Raw genomic sequence first — 20,673 nt, 5'->3', positions numbered from 1 at the left:
GGTGATGCAGCCCCCGCTGTGCCCTTTCCCTGCACCCCACATGCCAGCCAGATCGCCGCCCAGGTGGGCTTGTTCAGGTGTACACAGCCGGTCCCGGCATGGCCAGGCCTGGCCTCTCATCTCTTGATTCTCTGACTGGGGTTCCTCCGGCGCCCTCCGGCCACTCTCTTTGTATTGAGTCACTCCAGAGCCTGACAATGGCCTTCATTACATTTCACGGAATCCACGACTGGGTCTGTGGTCAGGTAACTGGGCAAAGATAGGGCTTCTCAAAAGACTGAACTGTGCTCTCTCCCACCTGCCCACCTGTGTACCCAGCAGGGACCTCTTATGGCCTCTACCCACCCCTCTCCTCCTTTGCCAAACCAGTCCACTAACACCACGTCTGCCCCCCTCCTAGGTGAGGCTCAAAAAGACAATGTGGGTGGTTAAGAATCCACCTGCCAATGCAGGGAGACACAGGTTCGAGCCCTGGTCCGGGAAGATCCCACATGCCGCAGAGCAACTAAGCCTGTGCACCACAACTACTGAGCCTGCTCTCTAGAGCCCACGTGCCACAACTACTGAAGCCCACGTGCCACAACTACTGAAGCCCACATGCCTAGAGTCCGTGCTCCGCAACAAGAGAAGCCACCGCAACAAGAAGCCTGTACACTGCAACGAAGAGTAGCCCCTGCTTGCCGCAACTAGAGAAAGGCCGCACACAGTAACAAAGACCCAACCCAGCCAAAAATAACAAATTAAAAAAAAAAAAAAAAGACAATGCAATAGGGAATTCCCTGGCGGCCTAGTGGTTAGGACTCAGCGCTGTCACTGCCGGGCCCAAGCTCGATCCCTGATCTGGGAACTAAGATCCTGCAAGATCCTGCAAGCCGCACAGCTCAGCCAAAAAAAAAAAAAAAAATACAATGCAATGAAACCCACTGGACCGCATTAGCTTAATTATAATTAGAGCAGCTGAACTGGTGGCTTTGTCTCCAATCAGCCGAGCTGACTGGCCCCCACAGAGAGCTCCGCCATGGCCCTCGGGTCCCACCGGCACGCCAGCCCTGGCCCTCTCCCAGCCCCAGTCCTGGTCACTCGTGAGCTACAAATAATACAGTAAATGGAAGCCCAGAATTCACAGAAGAAGACTGCAAATAGCTAAGGAACATAAGAGCGTCAATTTTTAAGTGAAATGAACAACAATTACAGGAATAGCTGCTTCCTCCAGCTTGTGTGGTCACTGTTGAATCCTCACCTGCACATATTTTACAAATCTCCATCTCCTTTATTTCTCTAGAGAGAGCGTATGATCCTTAGTGACGTCTGCCGTCTTTAATCGTAACCTACGGTAAGAAACGCTGTCATCTTGCGGCCCAGCGCACATACGCCCATACATCATCGAGACAGAAATTTCAGGAAACACGATTTCTCTTGTTAGGTGTGATGGCCCCTCTTTCCTATGCTGCTCTGTTCTGTTTGCTTTCCTTTTTAAAGGTGCTGGTCACGAGATCTCTAAACTGGTTTCATGACCCAGTGACAGGTTCATCCCAGTGATTTGAAAAACATATGAATTGGAGAAGAACTGGGTTGGAGGTATGACACCCCCGATTTCAGACTTCCTCTGAAGCTGCAGTAACCAAGGCCGAGTGGAGTTGATGAAAGCAGAGAGAAATGGATCCGCGGAACAGAGTGGAGAGGCCAGAAACAGACCCACAGGAATAGTCAAGTCTCTCTGACAAAGGAGCAAACGCAAGACAACGGAGCAGAGACGGTCTTTCCAACAAACGGTGCTGAAACAACTGACATCCCCTTGCAAAAGACAAATCTAGACACAGACCTCACACCTGCACAAAAACTAACTCAAAATGGATCACAGACCTGAACGTAAATGCAAAACTATAAAACCTCCAGAATATGACACAGGAGACAATCTAGATGGATAGAGGGTTTGGTGATGACTTCTTAGCTACAACACCAAAGGCACGATCCACAGAAGAAAAAATAAGCTGGACTTCATTAAATTTCAAAACACTGCTCTGCAAATAGTATGGAATTGACATTCTCATCTGCTCCTAAGCAAAGTGGCTTTTCCAAGAAAATTTGATTCCGAGGATATTTCTCCTCTGCAGATCGGTCACAAGGCAGGCCTTGTGACTCATGGCTTTTCACCCCCGACTTCACCGGAGTCTGCGGGGCCCCACTTTGCTCCAGCCTCCACAAAGTGGGAATACTGAAGTCCCTACACCTGCCTCCAGACCAGATGATGTGGCTTTGACACTGTAGAGAGCTGCTCAGTGTAACCGAGACGTACAACTCACTGGGAGAGGAAGAGGCTTCCTAAGACCCCTGCGGTGGGGCAGCTTCACTGGCTATGCCCACCAGACAGACCCAGATCCTCCTCCCGGGGACGCCTGGGTGTCCACATGTGACATCGCTAGAAGGGGTTCTTTAACTCCAAGCTGCATTCAGTTGAAAATGTGTTCTGTTGAAAAGCTCGAGTCCACATGGTATAGTGAAAAGTACCGAGAACTTCCACTCTTGCGTCAACAAGCCTCCAACGCAGACCTGCAGACGCAGGACTTGGTTAAGTGGCCTCAGCCGACGCTATCCACGATCCATCGCTTCTGTGCACCAGCCGCGAGGTCTGGTGACTCTGCCCACAGCCGTCCCCGGGCACCAGAGCTTGCTGTGTCCGAGTGAGGGGTGTGAGGGGGAATTACCAGCCCTCTCAGGTGGACCCCCCCCATCCCAGCTCCCAAAGTCCTGCCACAGGGTCCCTGCCCACCAGGCCACCAGGGGGGTAACTGGCTTGGAAACAAGCCTGGTACTGCCTAACAAAATAACAACTAACAGGGCTTCCCTGGTGGCACAGTGGTTGAGAATCTGCCTGCCAATGCAGGGGACACAGGTTCAAGCCCTGATCTGGGAAGATCCCACATGCCGCGGAACAGCTAGGCCCGTGAGCCACAACTACTGAGCCTGCGTGTCTGGAGCCTGTGCTCCGCAACAAGAGAGGCCATGATAGTGAGAGACCCGTGCACCGTGATGAAGAGTGGCCCCCGCTTGCCGCAAATAGAGAAAGCCCTCGCACAGAAACGAAGACCCAACACAGCCAAAAATAAAAAATTAATTAATTAATTAATTAATTTAAAAAAAAAACTAACAAAACAAGCAACTGGCACGTGAGTCTTTGTCTCAGGGGAAGCTCTGGGGGAACCCAGACTAAGACGAGGACATGACCAGAGTTAAACGGTGGGGTTGTAGATGGGAAAACTCACTTCCTAAGAGGTCAGCTCCCCACAGCTTAACTCTGCATCAGTGTGCTTGCAACCCAGACCTCAGCAGAATTTTTGAATGTAGGAACAAATGATTTTAAAGTTGCTCTTGAAAGAGAAACATGTGAAAGCAGCAAGGATTTTTATTAAAAGAAAACTGATAAGGGAACCCTTGCCCTTCCAAGCACCCCAATGCATTAGAAAGTGATCAAAGTTTACAGTTTGCTGTACACCTGAAACTAACACAACATTGTAAATCAATTTTACTTCAATAAGAAAATAAAAAATAACAAAAATATTTTTTTAAAAAAAGGAAAGAGATAAAGTTTAAATGCTGTAGCCCTGGCACAGAAATGAAAGAACAATTCCACAGGACCACAACAAGCTCAAGAAACAGAAATATTTTTCAAAGATACTGTTGGAAGAATTAGCTTACTCTATGGGGAAAAACTTAGAACTTTACCCTAAAATAAATTTCAGATGGAGGAAAGCTCTAAAGGTAAATATCTCAAAGTATAAAATGCTAAAAGCAAATAGAAGTAAATGTGTATACATTTTGAGTAGAGGATAGTTTCCTAAATTCCCTGAGATGATCTGTTCTCTGTAGGTTTCTCAAGATATCTTCGACCTTTATCACCATTAGAAATTAATATTTAACCAGCATATGTGGCTGAACAAGCTAGGCCTTGTGGATCTGAAGTGGCAATAAGACTGCAGGGCTAAGCCCACCTCCTCAGCTGCTCTCTCACGTTCTCCTCAATCCCCAGAGCTGGCAAATCTCAGAAAGGAGCCGAGACCCAGCGGGGCCCGAGTTCCCAGCAAGTAAGTCCTGGCTTTCTACTTAATCAATTATGATTGTTGGAAACGGCACCGTCTGGACCTTGACTCTGCTGCCCCAGTGCCGGGTGTTGGCGTGAAGGTCAACTCGCTTGGAGACTGGAGAAAACAGGGTCTATCTACATGCTGTCTGTGGGGCTACAGGCACCACGCTGTGGGGAGGGATGCTGGCGCTCACAGTTGCTCACACTTACCCATGTGTGATAAGGCGGGGTCGGGGGACCATCTCGGGGCCACCGCCAACACAGCAAACACAGGACACACGTGTGGATTCCTCTGCTCTCTACCACTTGCCACCCGCGTGGTGGGGGCCTCTAAGCCGCTGTTTCTTCCTCTCTAAAATGGGGATTTTAACAGTACCCACCTTGTCAGATTCTGGTGAGCCCCGACTCTCATAACATATGGAAAATACCCGGCACATGGGAGACGCTGAATAAATATCAACTCTACCCTTACCTTCTTAACATCTGTGACTCTGCAAATGCTCTCCCTTCATGACACGTGAAGTCTCCCCACAGGTAAATTCAGAGTCTACCTGTGCAGTGGGATTTGAGAGAATTAAAGGATCTCTCCTGCCAATCTAGCAGGCTCATTACAATCCCATCAGAAGATACAATTCTTGAGAAGGAACCTTTGCTTCTCCATCAGGCTGGACTTAAAGCAATAACTTTTGGTTGTTTGCTATGTGTTGGGATTCACATGCTTGGCCTCTATTGTATCCTCATCTCCCAAGGGAGAAAACTGGGACAGAGGAGGTGAGGAAGGTGGTCCAAGACCTCACAGCTCGTGACCACGGAGGTAGGACTTGGATCGTTCTTGTTGTACCACCTGGCGCTTTCCGCCCTGCCATTCTGGGAAAGTGGTGCCTATTTCAAGCACCTACCCCGTCCCTGGCCCTGTAGTGAGCACCACAGGAAGGGTTAAGCTGAGCCCCTTGGAGATCAGGGAGCAGGCTGTGGAGGGAGCAGACAGGAGGTGCAGGGCAGCTGATGGGGTCGAGGGGGGGATGGAGAGGGTGGGAGGTGGAAAGTGCAGGGCTGCACACAGGGAAGGGGGCCCTGGGCTCCCGCAGTGGGTGAGGGCTCAGAGGGGGTGGTCTTCTAGGGAAGCCTGAGCAGGCAAGCCCCTGATGGCCTTCTGCCCTGAGGACCTTGGATGGCTCCTGGTCAGCCGAGCGCCACAGTGTCATGGGGCCAGATGACAGGTCTGGAAGAGTTCATCCTTGGATGAAGGTGTGGGACAGAGATGCCTCAGAGAACTGTCACTCTGCATGTCCTCAGCGTGGAGTTATGACATTTGAAACTAGGAAAATGTTGGTGCTGCTGAACATTTAAATCATGACTTCCAGACTTTTAAAAATTCCTAAATAATGTGCAAAGAAATAGATCCCTGAGCTTCACTGCACCCCCAGCCTCCGACAGCTGAGGGAGAACAGGGCTGATTCACACTGCAACAAGGGAACTAACAAGTAATCTGTTACGTAACATTACTTTATAAAATGATAAATGGTTCAGTCCACCAAGAAGCAATGCGGTTCTAAACACATACAGACCTAACAGAAAAGCCTTAAATGTATAAAGCAAACCTCGGTACGGCTATGGGGAGAAATTGCCAAATTCACCAGCATAATAAAATGTTTCAACACATCTTCAGCAATGGCAGTAAGCTGGGTGGTAGAGCAAGCTAACGGAAACATTAGTGAAGATTTAAAGCATTTCAACAAGTGACATATTGGATGTATGTGGAACCCTCCACCTAGTAATTAGAAAATACACTTCCTTCTCAAGAGCGCATGGAATGTTTATAAAAATTCAGGATGTAGCAGGCTGTAATGCAAGTCTCAATGTCGATCAGAGAACTGCTATAATACTAGCTGCTCTCTGACCACAATTCAATTCAATTAATTAAATTATAATTCAAGAAAAAGATAAGTAAAAATTGCTATATGTGTCTGGAAAGTTTTGGAAAGGTACTACACAGCTCATGGATCAATTTAAAAATGTAATAGAAGTTAAATAATACTTAGAAAAAAATGATAATGAAATATGCTAATTTAAAAACTTGAGCTATGTATTGAAAGAAGTACATAGAAGAAAGTAAATAGTTTTAAATGCTTATATTAGAAAGTAAAAAGGGCCAAAAAGTAATGAGACAATCACTCAACTAAAGATGTTAGGAAAAGAACAACGGGATAAAGATCACTGAATGCAGTCAATAATAAAGACAAAGAGGATAAATTAGTGAAAAAGAAAATAAAGGTAGATGAGGAAGGATCAACGAAGCCCAAGGGCTATTTTTTTTTTTAAGACTAGTAAAATAGACACAGTTCTGGCAATATTAACTAAAGACAAAAAGAGAGCAGAACAGGTAAAAAAAATATGATAATAAAAGGGAATATAATTATAGATCCAACAAACTAAAAAGGTAATGAGTATATCATAAAAAACATTCTTGTCATTAAATCTAAAAAAATTGATGAAATAATATCAAATTGGGTTCCAGGAGAAATAGAAATCTTAAATAGTCCTATAGTAATAAAAAATTGATTTGTTAGTATCAAATATTCCCTCAAAAATGATAGGAAGGGACAAATGATTTTATGTATGATTTCTTATACTCTTTTAGTGACTGGACAATTCCAAATTTCAAAATTATATGACTGTTTCAGAGAATCAAAAAAGAAGAAATTACCCTCAGAGCAGTCTATGATACCATAGAACCTGACACTAAAACCAGAGAAAAAATTCTATTCAAAATGTTAATACACCATAGTTTTATCCCAAGAATTAAAGGATACTTGAAAATTAGAAAATTTAATGTGATTCATCACATTAACAGTTCAGAGGAGGAAAACCATAAGATTTTCTCCTTTGATGAAGAAAATCTTTTGACAAAATTGAACATCTATTTATTATACAAATAGGAATAGAAGAAACTTTTTAATAAAGAGTACCCAATAAAACCCTGTTGTGAATAGTGAGTGTTGGAAGATCCCTTCTACAGTCAATGAGATGAGACTTTCACTACCTCCATCAGCACTGTCCCAGAGGCCCTAGAACAGTGCCAGGCATGTACAGAATTTTAAATGCTAAGTTTTCTAGCAGCCACGTTAACAAAATCAAAAATACATGTGCACTACAATAGCCTATATTATGTAATACAACAAAGTAAAATGTAGTCCTGCACTCAAATTATGTAATGGGGAAAATTTCCACACTGCTTCAGTTTTTAGATTTAAATTTAAATTATTAAATAACATTAACTGACGTATTCATTTCCTCAGTAGCACTAGCTGCATCTCAAGGGCTCAATAGTCAGAAGTGGTTCATGGCTCTGATGCTGGACAGCACAGTCCTAGACAGTGCAATAAGGCAAGAAAAATAAATAAGTAAAGGGACTAGAAAGAACAACATTTTCACAATTCACTAAGGATACTACTGTTTATGTCGAAACCCACCTGAGTTAACAGAGAAGTTATTAAAAGTTCTAAGAGAATGTAGCTAGGTGGCCAGAAAAAAAGATCAAACCTACAGAATCCACTGCAACTTCATATGTTGGCAATAAACAGTTATCTTCTTTGATTGGTAACAAGAAAAATCACTTTTTCACATATTTATGAGACTCCTTTCCATTTCTGATAAATGCTTGTATTTCTACTGAATTATCTTTTTCTTATTGAAAAGGTCTTTTTATATTATAGAGCCTAACTCATAATTAGCGATATGCATTTCAAATCCCTTCCTCTACCCTGGAAGTTGTCTTTCTAGTTTCCACAGTTGGAAGAACAGATATTCTTAACAATAATGTAGTCAGACTTGTCAGTCTCTTATGGTTAGCTGATTAAGTGAATCATTTAAGAAATCCTTCCTCTCCACAGTAATAAAAATATACTTCTCCGTTGTCCTAAGAAGTTTGCCTTTCACAGTTAAGGATTTAATCTATCAGGAATTTATTTTTGTACATGGGGTGAGAAACAGATTCAAGATCATGTTTTTTCCAAGTAGCCAGCCAGTTGTTCTAGCACCATTTAATAGTTTATTCTTCCTCACTGGTTCTGTGATTCCACATATGTCCATTTTCCAAATCTTTTGTGGGATTTTTTTCTAGGCTACCTGTTCTGTTGGATTGGCCAGATGTCTATCCTTGCATCAGAACTGTTACATTTTCACAGCTTCATCTGTCTCATAAGTATAGAGCGAGACTGCAATATTCTTCTTTCTCAAGCGCATGCTGTTCGTTCTCAGACTTTGGCTTCTCCGTTCATATTTTAGAGTCAAATATCTATGTGGGATTTTGATTAAAATACTACTGAATCTGTTCATCAGTTTGAGGGAAATGGCAATGTTTATGGTACTGGGTTCTTTATCCATGACTGGCCATTTATTTCCATTTATTCAGCTCTTCTTTAATGTCCTCCCATGGGCTTTTATAAGTCTCTTCATACAAGTCTTGCAGACCCTTTGTAAGGTTTTGTTAGGTCCATTCCTGATGTCCTGTTCCTAAGTCAGAGCTTGTCGCTGTCCCTGGGATGGGGAAGCAGCTGTCCACAGTCACACAGCAGGTCCGGGAGGCAGGTCCAAGCCGGAATCTGCAGGCTGATGTCTCAGCCCTGTGCCATATCTTCAGACCACCTCACATCTCCTTGTTTCTACTTCCAGATAAATCTCAAATCTATCTGTTCTCTCCCCTGCAATTTGCTCTCCAAGCAACAGCTGGCGTGACTTTTAAGCCCTCAGGCACGTCAGTGCTCTGCCCCAGACCCTTCAAGGACTGGATGTCCCCCCAAGGGCAGTCGGGCCCTGAGCTGCGGGCTCCCCTCTGGGCTGCTCCCTCTTCACAGGCTTGGCTCTGCAGCCCTCGTCACAGCTGGCCACTGTGGCTTTCTCTGCTTATTCTTTCACCATCTGCCTCCGACCCTGGATGCCACACAGCAAGCTCACCTGGCAGTGCCGGCATGGGGGCCAGCTGGCCTGGGGAGGGACTCGCTGCTCAGCCACGTGCTAGCTGTGTGACCTTGGGCAAACCTCTCTGGGCTTGCGTTTCCTCATCTGTGAACTGCGGACGATGATAATCTACCTTGTCATGAGAGTTGTGAGGGTCTGAGTGATCCTGTGGTAAGAAGGCCTGAAAAAGAACCTTTATAAATGCTAATTATTATCACTGTCACTCCTTACAAAACGGAAAGTTCCATTCTTCTCTCACAGCCCCCTCTCTCAGAGTTCCATCATCACACCTCTACCCCCTCTGCACAGCCTCCACGAAAGATGCAGGGTTCACCCAGGGTCTGCGCTGGGCCAGGCGCTGTGCTGGGTCAGGGGCCCCGCGCCGCGGGCACCGCGTCCAGAGCCCGCTGGAGCCCTGCGCAGGCACAGGGCCCGGCCCAAGCTCTGGCCATCCCTGCAACCTCGCCCCGTCCCTCCCCGGCCTCTCGTCCAGCAGAGCGGTGCTGGGGGGTGAGCGGTCCTCTGCGGCCCCCGGCGACGTGGTTCGGAGCTCGGTCGGCCCCGCACGGAAGGGCCTGATCCCCGCACCAGCCTGCGGTCCTCGCTGGGTGGAGGGAGGGAAGAGCTGCGCGGGGCGCCCCTGGGTCCCCGCAGACCCCGCCCACCCGCCCCACCGGCCCCGCCCACCCGTCGCGGAGGCCTCAGCCCCTGCCAGCTCCACAGATGCTTCAAAGGGCAGATACTCCTTTGAAGAGATGCTGCTTCGTTAAAGCCAGGGGGGAATGGCTTTCCGTGGCAAGTTCCCAGCTCGTGGCTGTGCCGCAGGCCCTGAAACTGTGTTGTGTGTCGGTGTGTGCCTTGTGTGTACGTGTACGTTTACGATGGTGTGTGCACCTGTGCATGTGCACATGGCTGTGTGCGTGTGCACGTGCGTATGGCACGTGTGTATGTGCCCTGTGGTGTGTGTGTGTGTGTGTCCAGGGTGAGGGTAAGTGTTGGAAGCAGGGGAATCTGCGTGCCCTGCTGGCCTGGAGGGGCTCCCTGCAGGTCCCCTTTCCAGGCTCTGAGCCCCGGGTCAGCCTGCCCAGCCAGGTGGGTGAGAAGGGAAGCCCAAGTCCAGGTTTGAGGAAATCTGTGTTTTGAATGCTGGTCGGCTTCAGGGAACGGGGTCTCTGAATCCGGTGAACCTGGATTCAAATCCTTGCGCGCCTCCGCTTCTCTCTCTGCCTGGGCTCGTGGGCTTGGCACTCGGAGCCTCCTGCGGTCAGGTCAGCCTCCTGCACGGCACAGCAGGTCCCAGTGGCCCCGAGCGGGTACGGGTACAACGTTCGTGGCCCAGCGCTGGCACAGAGCGAGTCTCCTCGCTTGCCTTGCCCAGGCCAGCCCTTCTTCAGCCCATGAAAGAGCCTGGAGCCTTCCGCTGCTCAGAGGTTACCTGGAGAGACCCCAGGAGAACTGGCCCCAGCCTGGGTGTGACACAGAGCCCCTTTCCCTTGTCTTCTAGGCCCGCAGCCCCTGCAGGCTCCACCGTCTCTGGGCCCTGCTCTGCCCGGCCTGACCCTCACGTCCTGTGGAGGATGGGAAGCAGGAGGGCGGGGGTGGGACGTGCTGCCGGGTAAATAAGCCGAGCAAGCCGCTCTGATTGGCTTTGGGGAGGCGGACACTCTGTCTACTTAAATGGCAATCGCAGCCTCTGTGCCTTTTAACTGTCACCGAGGAGGAGAGAGAGAGACAGACAGAGAACGAGCACCTCGGGCTGCCTGTGAGTACCGCTCTTTTGTCCTCAGAGCCTGGGGGACCAGACTCGTGGGGGAAGCCAGCTCCTGGTGGCAGCGCCCCTCCGGTGTGGGGACTTTGGGGACAGGAGGTTCACCTGTTGATTGCAGCTGGGTGGGTCTCCTCAGGCCAGCTGGGAGGGGTGAGCATCCAGCGCTGTGCAGGTATGGCACACTGGAGGAACTTTCTGAGAAAAGAGGTGTCAACCTAAATCACCTGCTTTTGTGTGTGTCGTGTCCAAGTGACAAGTCAGATAAAGAATCAGAAACTTCTGAGGGTTTTTTAGCCCATGATCTCTGAGCCATAATAGCAACATAACAGAGCGAGTGGAAATTCTTTTCCAGGCTGGTTCATGGTGTATCTGGAGCCCACAGAGGCCGGGAGATGGCGGGGGTGGGGGGAGAAGATGGACCCCTCTTGTCCTCTGCCGTGAAGGACATCCTCCTGCACGATGCTTGTAAAAATCAATTGGGTCTGATGTTTACGAAGGCTGAGCACACAGTAGGTGGTCACTAATGGGACCTACATTATTAATAAGCAAGTAAACTGCAGGTGGGAAAGTGGGAGAGGGGTCCATCTGCCCCGAGTATGTTGTTTTCTCCAGTTTCCAAGGGAAATTCAAGCAGGTGGCTTGGGTTTTCCCCTTCATCGTATTTCTCTGAAGCGTTCCAAGACTTGGGTCTTTACAGTTGGTTTCTCATTTAAATCAGCAGTATTTTCCTTCTGAGGCAGAACCAAAACAAAGGGGACAATTGCGGCATAAAAAGTGGCCAGGGCAGTGGTCACCCTGGAACAGTGAACACATAGGCAAGATGAGGGGCATCTGGGTGTATCGGAAAGAGAAAAAAATCATGACGTTCACAGCAGGCTTTTCTGTCTCTCCTGGGCCCATGGCAGCTGGGCCGCTGCACAATGCCAGTTTGCTTAAAATAATGAAAATAAGAGAAAACCCACTTAAACCTCCACAGATTCAACTAAATTGCTGGGGGGGGGTGTTATTTACATATTTCCCCCTCTTCAGGCTGTTGTTTATTCTGAAGGTTTTACCCTGTTAACTCTCCATCGGAGTCTGGTGGTAAGTTTGGGGAGAGACCCCAGGAAAATTAGACTCCCTCGATATTTTAAAAGAGCGGTCCCGAGGTTTCTCTGGGCCTCGTCGGCATTTCTGCAGGAGGATGCTCGGGGCGTACAGGGGCAGCGAATTGGCACACGGCCTCCGAGGAAAAGCTCAAATCCCCCTGCATTCTCCTAGTGGCTAGGCTCCCTGTGAGCGATGGTTGTGGGGGACCCCAGGCCAAAGGGAAGTGGTCCAGTCTTCTGAGTGCACAGACCCACGTGTGAAACCGTTCCTGAGCTGTGTGGCTTGGTCAAGCCCCTGCTTCCCTGAGCCTGTTTCCTTATCTCTAGAGTGGGGATAATTTTGCTTCTTTGCAGAGCAGCTGTGAAGACAGAGAGAACAGAGATAAAGGGTTACCCCCAGGCACTGTGGATGGTCACCATCTGGCATTTGTCAGGGTTTGGAGGAACTGGGGCAGCAGTGCTGCTCCTGGGTTGTTCAGCTTCTGCCTGTTTCCGTTTGCGTGGGGATCAGCCCAGGCAGGGGCCTGGTGCCCGCACCTGGAGCATCCTCTTCTGGGTGTGGTGATCAGGTGGGACCCTGACCACACTCTGGGTGCCAGGCACTGCCTCCCCAGCCCAGACGGGGGCCCTGGGGTCTGTGGGCTCTGACCCCTTGGGCCGTGTGAGGGCACAGGTGGCAGGCATCCTGGGTGAGCCCCGGATGCCCGGCCACGGGGGTTAGGGGGAGGCTGGCTTCAGAGTCAGAAATGCCGGCACCGCTGTTCGCATTACTGGTTCTCTGGCCTCCGTCGGGGCACCAGCCCCTCAGAGCCTTGGTGAAACAGCAGTAATAATACTGGCAGGGGTGATGAGAGTGTTAAGGGCATAAGGCATACGGCAAGCTTAGCAGAAGGTCAGGCGACACTGATTCATTTGGTTTCTTGGACCGTCGGATGTGGCCACCAAGGTCCAAGTGTTCTCGGGATTTGGCCTGGGGGAAACCTCAGATGCAGGCCTCTTAGCCATGTGGGTGACAGGCCTGCAGCCATGCCCAAGGGGTAAGTGTTCACAGTGGATCCAGGAGTCAGTATTTACTGCTAAGCTGACTGGTGAAAAAAAGCGGAGACTCCCCAAAGCATGTGCTAGAGATGTTGCCTAGATGCACAGCGGCAGGTGTCCTGTGTTTACTCTCACTGTGTCGTATGTGTCGTAGTCACGGGGCATCCCGGCTGTCGTGGAAAGAAGCAACCAACTAGGACACCAATTAATAGTCTCAAGTCTATAGAAAAGGCAGATGGTTGTCACCTTTTATCAACGATTAATGTGACTTCAATGAGAGAAAGGGGGGAAAGGATTGAGGAAAAGAAAGAGGAAATAAAGTAAGGGGGAGGAGGTCTAGTCTGACACCAAATTAAAATGGAAACAGAGGAGGAAAGTTCAAATTAAAATTACTGATCATTCTTATGTAAATGTTGTAGGAGAGCAAACATGAGTGAAAATGATAAAAGTGATAAAATTTTAAGCTTAAATTGAAACTGTGAGCGAATGATAAAAGCTAGCAGAGAGGGGGTGTTTGTCATGCCTGCCCAGCCTGACGGTGGGTGACATTTCTGTATCATTCTGGTTTTTCTGGAAAGAAATTTGGCAACACGCAAAAGAACCGTGAAACTCGCACCTCTGGATTCCACTGGGGACTTAGTATGTTTGAGGGACGAAGTCAATAGGGGGATAAAGTGACGAGCGCCGTGACGGGGAGCACACGGCCACGTTCCCCTCGGCAGTGCTGTTCGCAACAGCCAATGGCCCTCAATCCACGCGGGCGGTGACCCTGCGAAACCGGCAGGTATTGATAAGGGTACATATGTGCACGATATTAACGTAATTATGCACAGTGTAATTAGGGTTATGGGGAAAATAAGTGAAAAGAGGCTACCGGATGATGCACATAGCCTGATGCCAGCTGTTGGAATGGTCTGAGCTCAGGGGTAAATTGGAATGATATCAACTAGTTTAATGTCACTAATATTTATCAACTTTTGAAATTGGTTAAGTTGTGAATTTTTCAGCCAACCTTATATAATCCATCACAATTCGTTTGCAGGGATGTGAGTGGAAATAGTAGTATCTTCCCACGAGAGTAAAATTGAAAATCATGGTATAAATTTCTTCATGGCTCCACCCCATAGAGAACTGTTGGCCAGGAAAATACTGAGATGACGATTGTCTATTAATCAGGGACCGGATCGGAAACAGACGCAAAGTTCCTCGCACATCAGAGGAGCAAGGCTTTCCCCTTGAAGTTTGATCTGGGTCCAGGGTGGGCCTCCACCCTCCCCATCCCCCGATTCTCTCCTGCTGCCCTAGTGCTCTGTCTGACCTCATGATGATCTGACCTGCTTCTTTCCTCACATCAGGATCCACAGACGCCAGACACAGACAGCTTTACGGTCCTTAGTGGCTCCTGCCTGCAGCATCTCGCTGCCCCATTACAAGGGGCTGAACTGAGACTCCAGAGGCCAAGGAGGCAGCCGACAGCAGCCCAGCCTCTTGCAGCAGAGCCAGGGCTCGAGCCTGTTCGCTCTGACCTTAACCCCTATTCTTCCTAGGCTGCTGGGAGAGGATTGCAGTGTGGAAGAATCTTGTTTTGAAAGTGTAGCAGAGAACCTCTGTAATCCAGACCCAGCTGGCCGGAGAGGAGGTGCTTCCTGGGTGTCCAGCCCTGACCGGGGAAAACCCACTGCCTGTCTGCTCAGGCTTCTGTGCGATTTCCCCTTGGACAGCAAACTCCCTAGAGATGCTGCCATGGCATGGACCGCCAACCATATAAGTGATTTTGTACCCTATTTAGAATTCTCTGTAGTACTTAGTGTTATGGTCATTTTACCAATAGAAGATGGAGGCTCGGAAGCCAGCTGGCCGGGCCACGGGCACACACCTCACAAAATGTTGCGAGCCCCTTTTCTTCCTAGTTACCATTTGTCAGGAGCAAGGGAGGCGCCCGTGGAGGTTGCCTCTCCTGTGGAGGTGGCCTCTAGGGAGCATCTGGGAAGTAATTCCTGAAAGCTCAGGGAGAAACCTGTTTTTCAAGTTTCTAATCTGGAGGGTTAGTCCTACTTTTTTTTCAGGAAACCCCAAAGCTGTTGGAGATGCACTGCGCCTGTGTTTGAGTCCAGTGCATTCAGGACGTGGCAGGTCGGAGGTCAGAGCGCTGGGTCCTGCTTCTCTGAGCCTCAGCCTTTATCATTTGTTCAGGGGGTGATAATAGTCCCGATAAAGTTGTTATGAAGATTAATTAGAGCATATGCAAAGAGTTGACATAGCACTTGGTGCATGTAAGTTAATATAAATGTTGACCATTTAAAAAAAATTGTATTGAGCTACAGTTGACTTACCATGTTGTATTAATTTCTGCTGTACAGCAAAGTGACTCAGTTATACACATATATACATTCTTTTTAAAAAATATTCTTTTCCGTTATGGTTTATTACAGGATATTGAATATAGTTCCCTATGCCATACAGTAGGCCCTGGTGTTTATCCATTCTGTATATAATAGTTTGCATCTGCTCATCCCAAACTCCCAATCCATCCCTCCCACCCCCCTCCCCCTTGGCAACCACGAGTCTGTTCTCTATGTCTGTGAGTCTGTTTCTGTTTCATCGATAAGTTTACTTGTATCGTTTTTTAAGGTTCCACATACAAGTGATATTGAAATGGAACAGGACCCTACGGTCCTTGCCCCACGTCCTTAGCCTGACTTTTGTCTGGGGAAAAACTTTAGGCAAAGGGTAAGTTTAATCAGAGAAGTGAGAAAATGCAGAAACAGAGGAAAACAAAGGAGACCAAATCATAAGAGTTTAGTCATCAAGCATAGTCAAGGACTTTTAGTTCCTCCTTAAGGGCTAAAAGGGCTATATACAATTCTGAGCCATGTCCTGCGAGCTGTCTTATAGATACTGAAACCTCCATCAGGTGGAAGAAGTTAACTACGTGATGACCAGGCTGTAGCCATGACATAAGCTGCCACAATTCCGAGAATTGGCCTCAAAGAAATGAAAACAAACCGACCCGGGAACTGAAGATTAACTGTACCTAAAACAGGCAGGATGATGCTGGTCAGGCCACCGATGACCAATTTCAAGTTGCCTGTCAGAGCTGCCTGTGCTGTTTCTGCACGTAGCCCGCTCCCTCAACCTATTAAAGCTCTTGCCCACTGGTTGTAGGAGGGAGGGAGTCAGCCTTTGGACAGCTGACTTTCCCCCCACCCCAGCCGCCCGGTTGCTGGCATGCAAAATAAAGCAAACTTTGCTTTCCACCAACCTGGCCTCTTTATTGGCTTTTGAGTGGTGAGCAGCTGGACCCCACTTTCGGTTACAATATCATGTAATATTTGTCTTTCTCTGTGTGACTTACTTCACTTAGTATGATAATATCTAGGTCCATCCACGATGCTGCAAATGACATTATTCATTCTTTTTCATGGCTGAGTAGTATTCCACTGTATCTATGTACCACATCTTCTTTATCTTTTCATCTGTCGACGGACACTTAGGTTATTTCCATGTCTTGGATGTTGTAAATAGTGCTGCTCTGAACATAGGGGTGCATGTATCTTTTTGAATTAGAGATTTGTCTGGAAATATGTCCAGGAGTGGAATTGCTGGATCATATGGAAGTTCTATTTTTAGTTTTCTGAGGAGCCTCCATATTGTTCTCCATAGTGGCTGCAGCAATTTACATTCCCACCAACAGTGTAGGAGGGCTCCCTTTTCTCCACACCCTCTCCAGCACTTATTACTTGTAATGCTGACCATTTTTTAAACCAGTGAGAGAGCCTGTATTTCAACGAGAACACCCCAGTTTAGGTAAAGCAACTGTATGAGTGGAAGAAAGTGGTAAGTGTGCGTGTGCATGCACGTGTGTTCTACGAGGTACCGGGCTAACGATTGCAGTGACAAGTGGCAGCACCTTGGCTTAAGGAACAGACTGCTTGGCAGGACACATGGGCTCTGCCTCAGCTCTGCCACCACTGGCTTCACACCTGGGAAGAGCCTAAACACCTCTTCCTCCTGTAAAATGAGGGTAGCAATAGCACAGACGTAATAACGCATGCAGTGAGTTAGGGTAGCCCGTTTGGGTCTCTATTCCTATCTCTCCCTGCCCCACCCTCAGGCCCCCACAGGCTGTGTTTCCCCGGCTCCCAGGACACCTGGATCCTGGTAGCCTTTTGCCAACGGGAGGCTCTGGTGGGAGGTTGAAGGGCAGAGGTATCCACCTCCTTTGTGACGCTGGCTGTCTCCTCTGCGGTGCCAGCTCCTTCTGGGCAAGGCTGACCAAGTTGCAGCTTTGCACAAATGACCCGGGTACCCTTGTCCCTAAGGCTTCTAAATACCTCGCTGTTAACTAGAGTCTTAAGAGGGACAAAAGATCTCAGAGGGGTGGGCTTTTTTGTTTGTTTGTTTGTTTGCTTTGAGGCAAGTTAACAGACTGTCTTTTTTTTTTTTTTTTTTTTGCGGTACGTGGGCCTCTCCCTGCTGTGGCCTCTCCCGTTGCAGAGCACAGGCTCCGGACGCGCAGGCTCAGCGGCTATGGCTCACGGGCCCAGCTGCTCCGCGGCACGTGGGATCTTCCCGGACCGGGGCACGAACCCGCGTCCCCTGCATTGGCAGGCGGACTCTCAACCACTGCGCCACCAGGGAAGCCCCAGACTGCCATCCTTATTGTTAGAAAGCTCTCATTGTTAGACACTTCCTGACCATCCCGGTTAGAAACGTTTCTCCCGTTGGGTTTATTTATGCTCTTTGTGCCCACAGAGAAGATGTTCATCAAGAAACCAGTCGATTCAGGGGAAAATCAGCCAATTTCGTTTTGCGCCTGGATTGATACTTATGTGCCTGAGGTTAAAAACAAGAGACGAGGCCTCACAGTCCCAAAGCGAGAAGTGTTTTTTGAAACGTAAATTACAGTTTATTTTTCCTGGAATAGCGTAAAAAGAAAATGTAAACACTTTTCTTTTTATCCAGATAGAGAAGGAAAAGCAGGAAATGTTGAGTGGAGGGCCCAATGTCCCAGGGTTTGAAACAAGAGCAGTGCTTGTCTGTACCGATAGGCAGGACCACGGGCAGGCACAAAGCATCTTGATTCTGGTCCTCTGTGCCCCCAGAGGGGTGGCCTCACTCAGACCCTCATACATTGGGCGTGGCTGGCCCTGTGCTGACAGTGCTGGTGTGCAGTCACCACACAAGCTCTGCACTGAGGCCATGGGCACCAGTCCCACCACCTCCACTGCCAGGGAAGCATCAGCTAGAGCCTGGGCTGGGTTCTTGCCAAACACCTGTGGCAAAGGTAGGGTTCCAGGGGTCCAGAGAGGGGGATATTTCCAGCCAGGACCACAGGGACTGCTGGGGCCAGAGCAGAGGGAAGCCCAAATCCAAGATGAACTTCCGGGGCCAAGACTGGGGAAACCGAGTCAGTTCTGAGCCTGCAGGGTTAGAGGGTCGGCATGAACTGAACACCAGAGGCCCAGGGTGGCGGGGAGCGGGTCAGGATTCCCTGGGGAAGGGGCCCATTGTTCTTGAGCTGTGATTGTCCCCTGTGGCTTTTTTGTGGCAGGTATGTGATGGGCTGTTGGCTTAAAGGTAGAGAGTAGGATCTAATATACCATATGTCAGAAACAAAACGTTCCGAGGACAAAAAGATTTTCCGTTCATTCGCTGGTTCATGCGCTCATTCATTTATTCATTCCTCATTCAGCAAACATTCATAGTGCTAACTGTGGCCCAGGGTCTGATTCGTCCTGAGAAAGCAAAATGAAGAGTTGAGGACTCTGCTTGGAGAAGCCAACACTTAGCAAAGGATGTCAGTGGAATGATAAAGTACAAAAATGAATGACCCCCCAGGTCAGCCAGGAGGTCCAAGGGCCTGCAGTGGGGTTCATACCTCCCCGAGCAGGTGGGGTTCACCAGGCACTTGCGTGTCCCACAGAGGCTGCACGTAAAGTACCGTGGCTGTAGCTGCTGGCGGGGGCTACAATCAGATTATGTCAACAGGCGCCGTTTCAAGGCCTGGAAAGACATCAGTCGTAACCTTTATCATCATCTACATCTTTCAGCCAATATTTGCCCAGCTTGGAGGCATGAAATATCAGACAGCTCCAAAATGAACACAAGATTCTCTGTGGCTTTGCACCAAAAGCCTTCTGGAAAGGTCTTTGTGGGAAAGAATTGAAAAATAAATGACAGAATGATTCGAAAATAATAATTAGGTCTTATCTTACAATTTGGTAGTATTTCTTTGGGGGGGCAAGTTGGTGTGTCTGTCAGTTTATTTTTTGCACGAGGCATCCCGTTTTGGCCATCGTACTCTTGCATTCCCATTAGAAGGAAGCAGCTGACACTCCAGGAACCCAAGCAACTTTCTTAATTTTTGCACAGCTCCTCCCCTGAGGCTTCGGCTTGTGCAGTGCAGGTGCTACCCTTTAATAGGGCAAACAGAGGTCGTGCGAATACTTGCTCTAAAAGGCATTTTAAATAGTCATACGCAAGGAACAAATCACAAAGAAACAGATCCTGAGATGTGACTGCATAAAAATTAAAATTCTTACAGGTCGGAATAAAATTAAAAGCAAAACTAGGTCAAATAAAAATGAGGAAAATGTCTGCAAAATATATCACACACTTAGGGTGCAAGTATTTATTATATTAGAGCTCTTGCAGTTAAATAAGAAAACATCTAACACCCTAGCAGAAAAGAAGGCAATTAACAAGCAATTCATAAAAAAAGAAATACAAAGAAGTGTGAGAAAACTATTTGACCTCATTAATCAAAGTAAAATGAAATCATGAATGCCTGCCAGACTGGCAAATCTTAATATGTATCTCGAACCCTAGTATAAAACTAGGGTTCTCTCACACTCCCTGTGGAAGAGTAATTTGGTAAAAATATGTTCTGGGGACAAGTTTGGCCATATAATCTTAACATGCTAAAATACATATCTCTATAATAATTTGTTCTAAAGAAATTATAAGATAAATGCTTTTTAAAGAAAAGTTTAACAGAAAATAAAGTGTGCAAAAATAAAAGTATGAGGTTGTATATTTCAGTGCTTTATAGAAAATCTAACAACTAACGTGTTGAATGCTTATTTTGTGCTTCTACTCCTTAGCCATTCCCACGTGCTTACCTAATTATCACAAAAAAATTTACTTGAGGTAGAACTTTATTACGGTGTTTGTTTTCAGTTGAGGAAAATGAGGTTTTTACTGCAGTGGCATCCCTGTCAGGCTGTGCAGAGCCTTTCAGTTCTTGATCATGAAGGGTTGGCCACTGGGCTACACCAACTCTTCCCACTAACATAGGTGAGAACCGGAAATGATGTAAATGTTCAACAGTAGTGATGCACATCCTGAATATAGCACATTCGCACTGTGAAACACCACGCAATCGGGAAAAATCATGCAATAGAAAAGTATTTATCAACGTGGGAAATGTACTCGTAATTGCTTTGTGAAAAAAACAAGCTAGCAAAAAGATCTGCCATTTGATGCAATTTTGGTTGAATTTGAATCAAGTCAACTAAAAATACTTCAATTTGAGGTAAGACCCAGTTTCACTCTATGTGCGACGTTTGACATAATCAGAGTCATTCCAAATGAAAAATTCATTTCAAAGCCTGCAGACCCAGGGAATTATAAACCTGAAGCTGTATGTATAAAGCTTCATAGCTTTGCACTAAGAGCCTTTGGAAAATCTGGGCATGATGTTTTGAATGACAAGCTTCCTTGGCCTGCAGCTTATG

At 47.6% G+C, this 20,673-nt stretch overlaps 1 protein-coding gene across 1 annotated transcript in view; it reads left to right on the top strand.

Annotated features, from left to right (window-relative positions):
- Nucleotides 1-3,997: 3,997 nt before the first annotated feature.
- Nucleotides 3,998-20,673, top strand: part of DDC (dopa decarboxylase) — a 55,881-nt gene continuing 39,205 nt past the window's right edge. Inside the window, exon 1 of the mRNA XM_029233560.1 lies at nucleotides 3,998-4,082. The gene's annotated coding sequence lies outside the window, so the exon portion shown is untranslated. The remainder of the gene's footprint in view (nucleotides 4,083-20,673) is intronic.

The sequence above is a fragment of the Monodon monoceros genome, unplaced genomic scaffold (assembly GCF_005190385.1).
Source record: "Monodon monoceros isolate NGI ecotype Baffin Bay Population unplaced genomic scaffold, NGI_Narwhal_1 Super_Scaffold_2, whole genome shotgun sequence".
NCBI classification, from domain to species: Eukaryota; Metazoa; Chordata; class Mammalia; order Artiodactyla; family Monodontidae; genus Monodon; species Monodon monoceros.
Note: the sequence above shows the minus strand (reverse complement) of the source record. Positions and strands in the feature narration are given on the sequence as shown.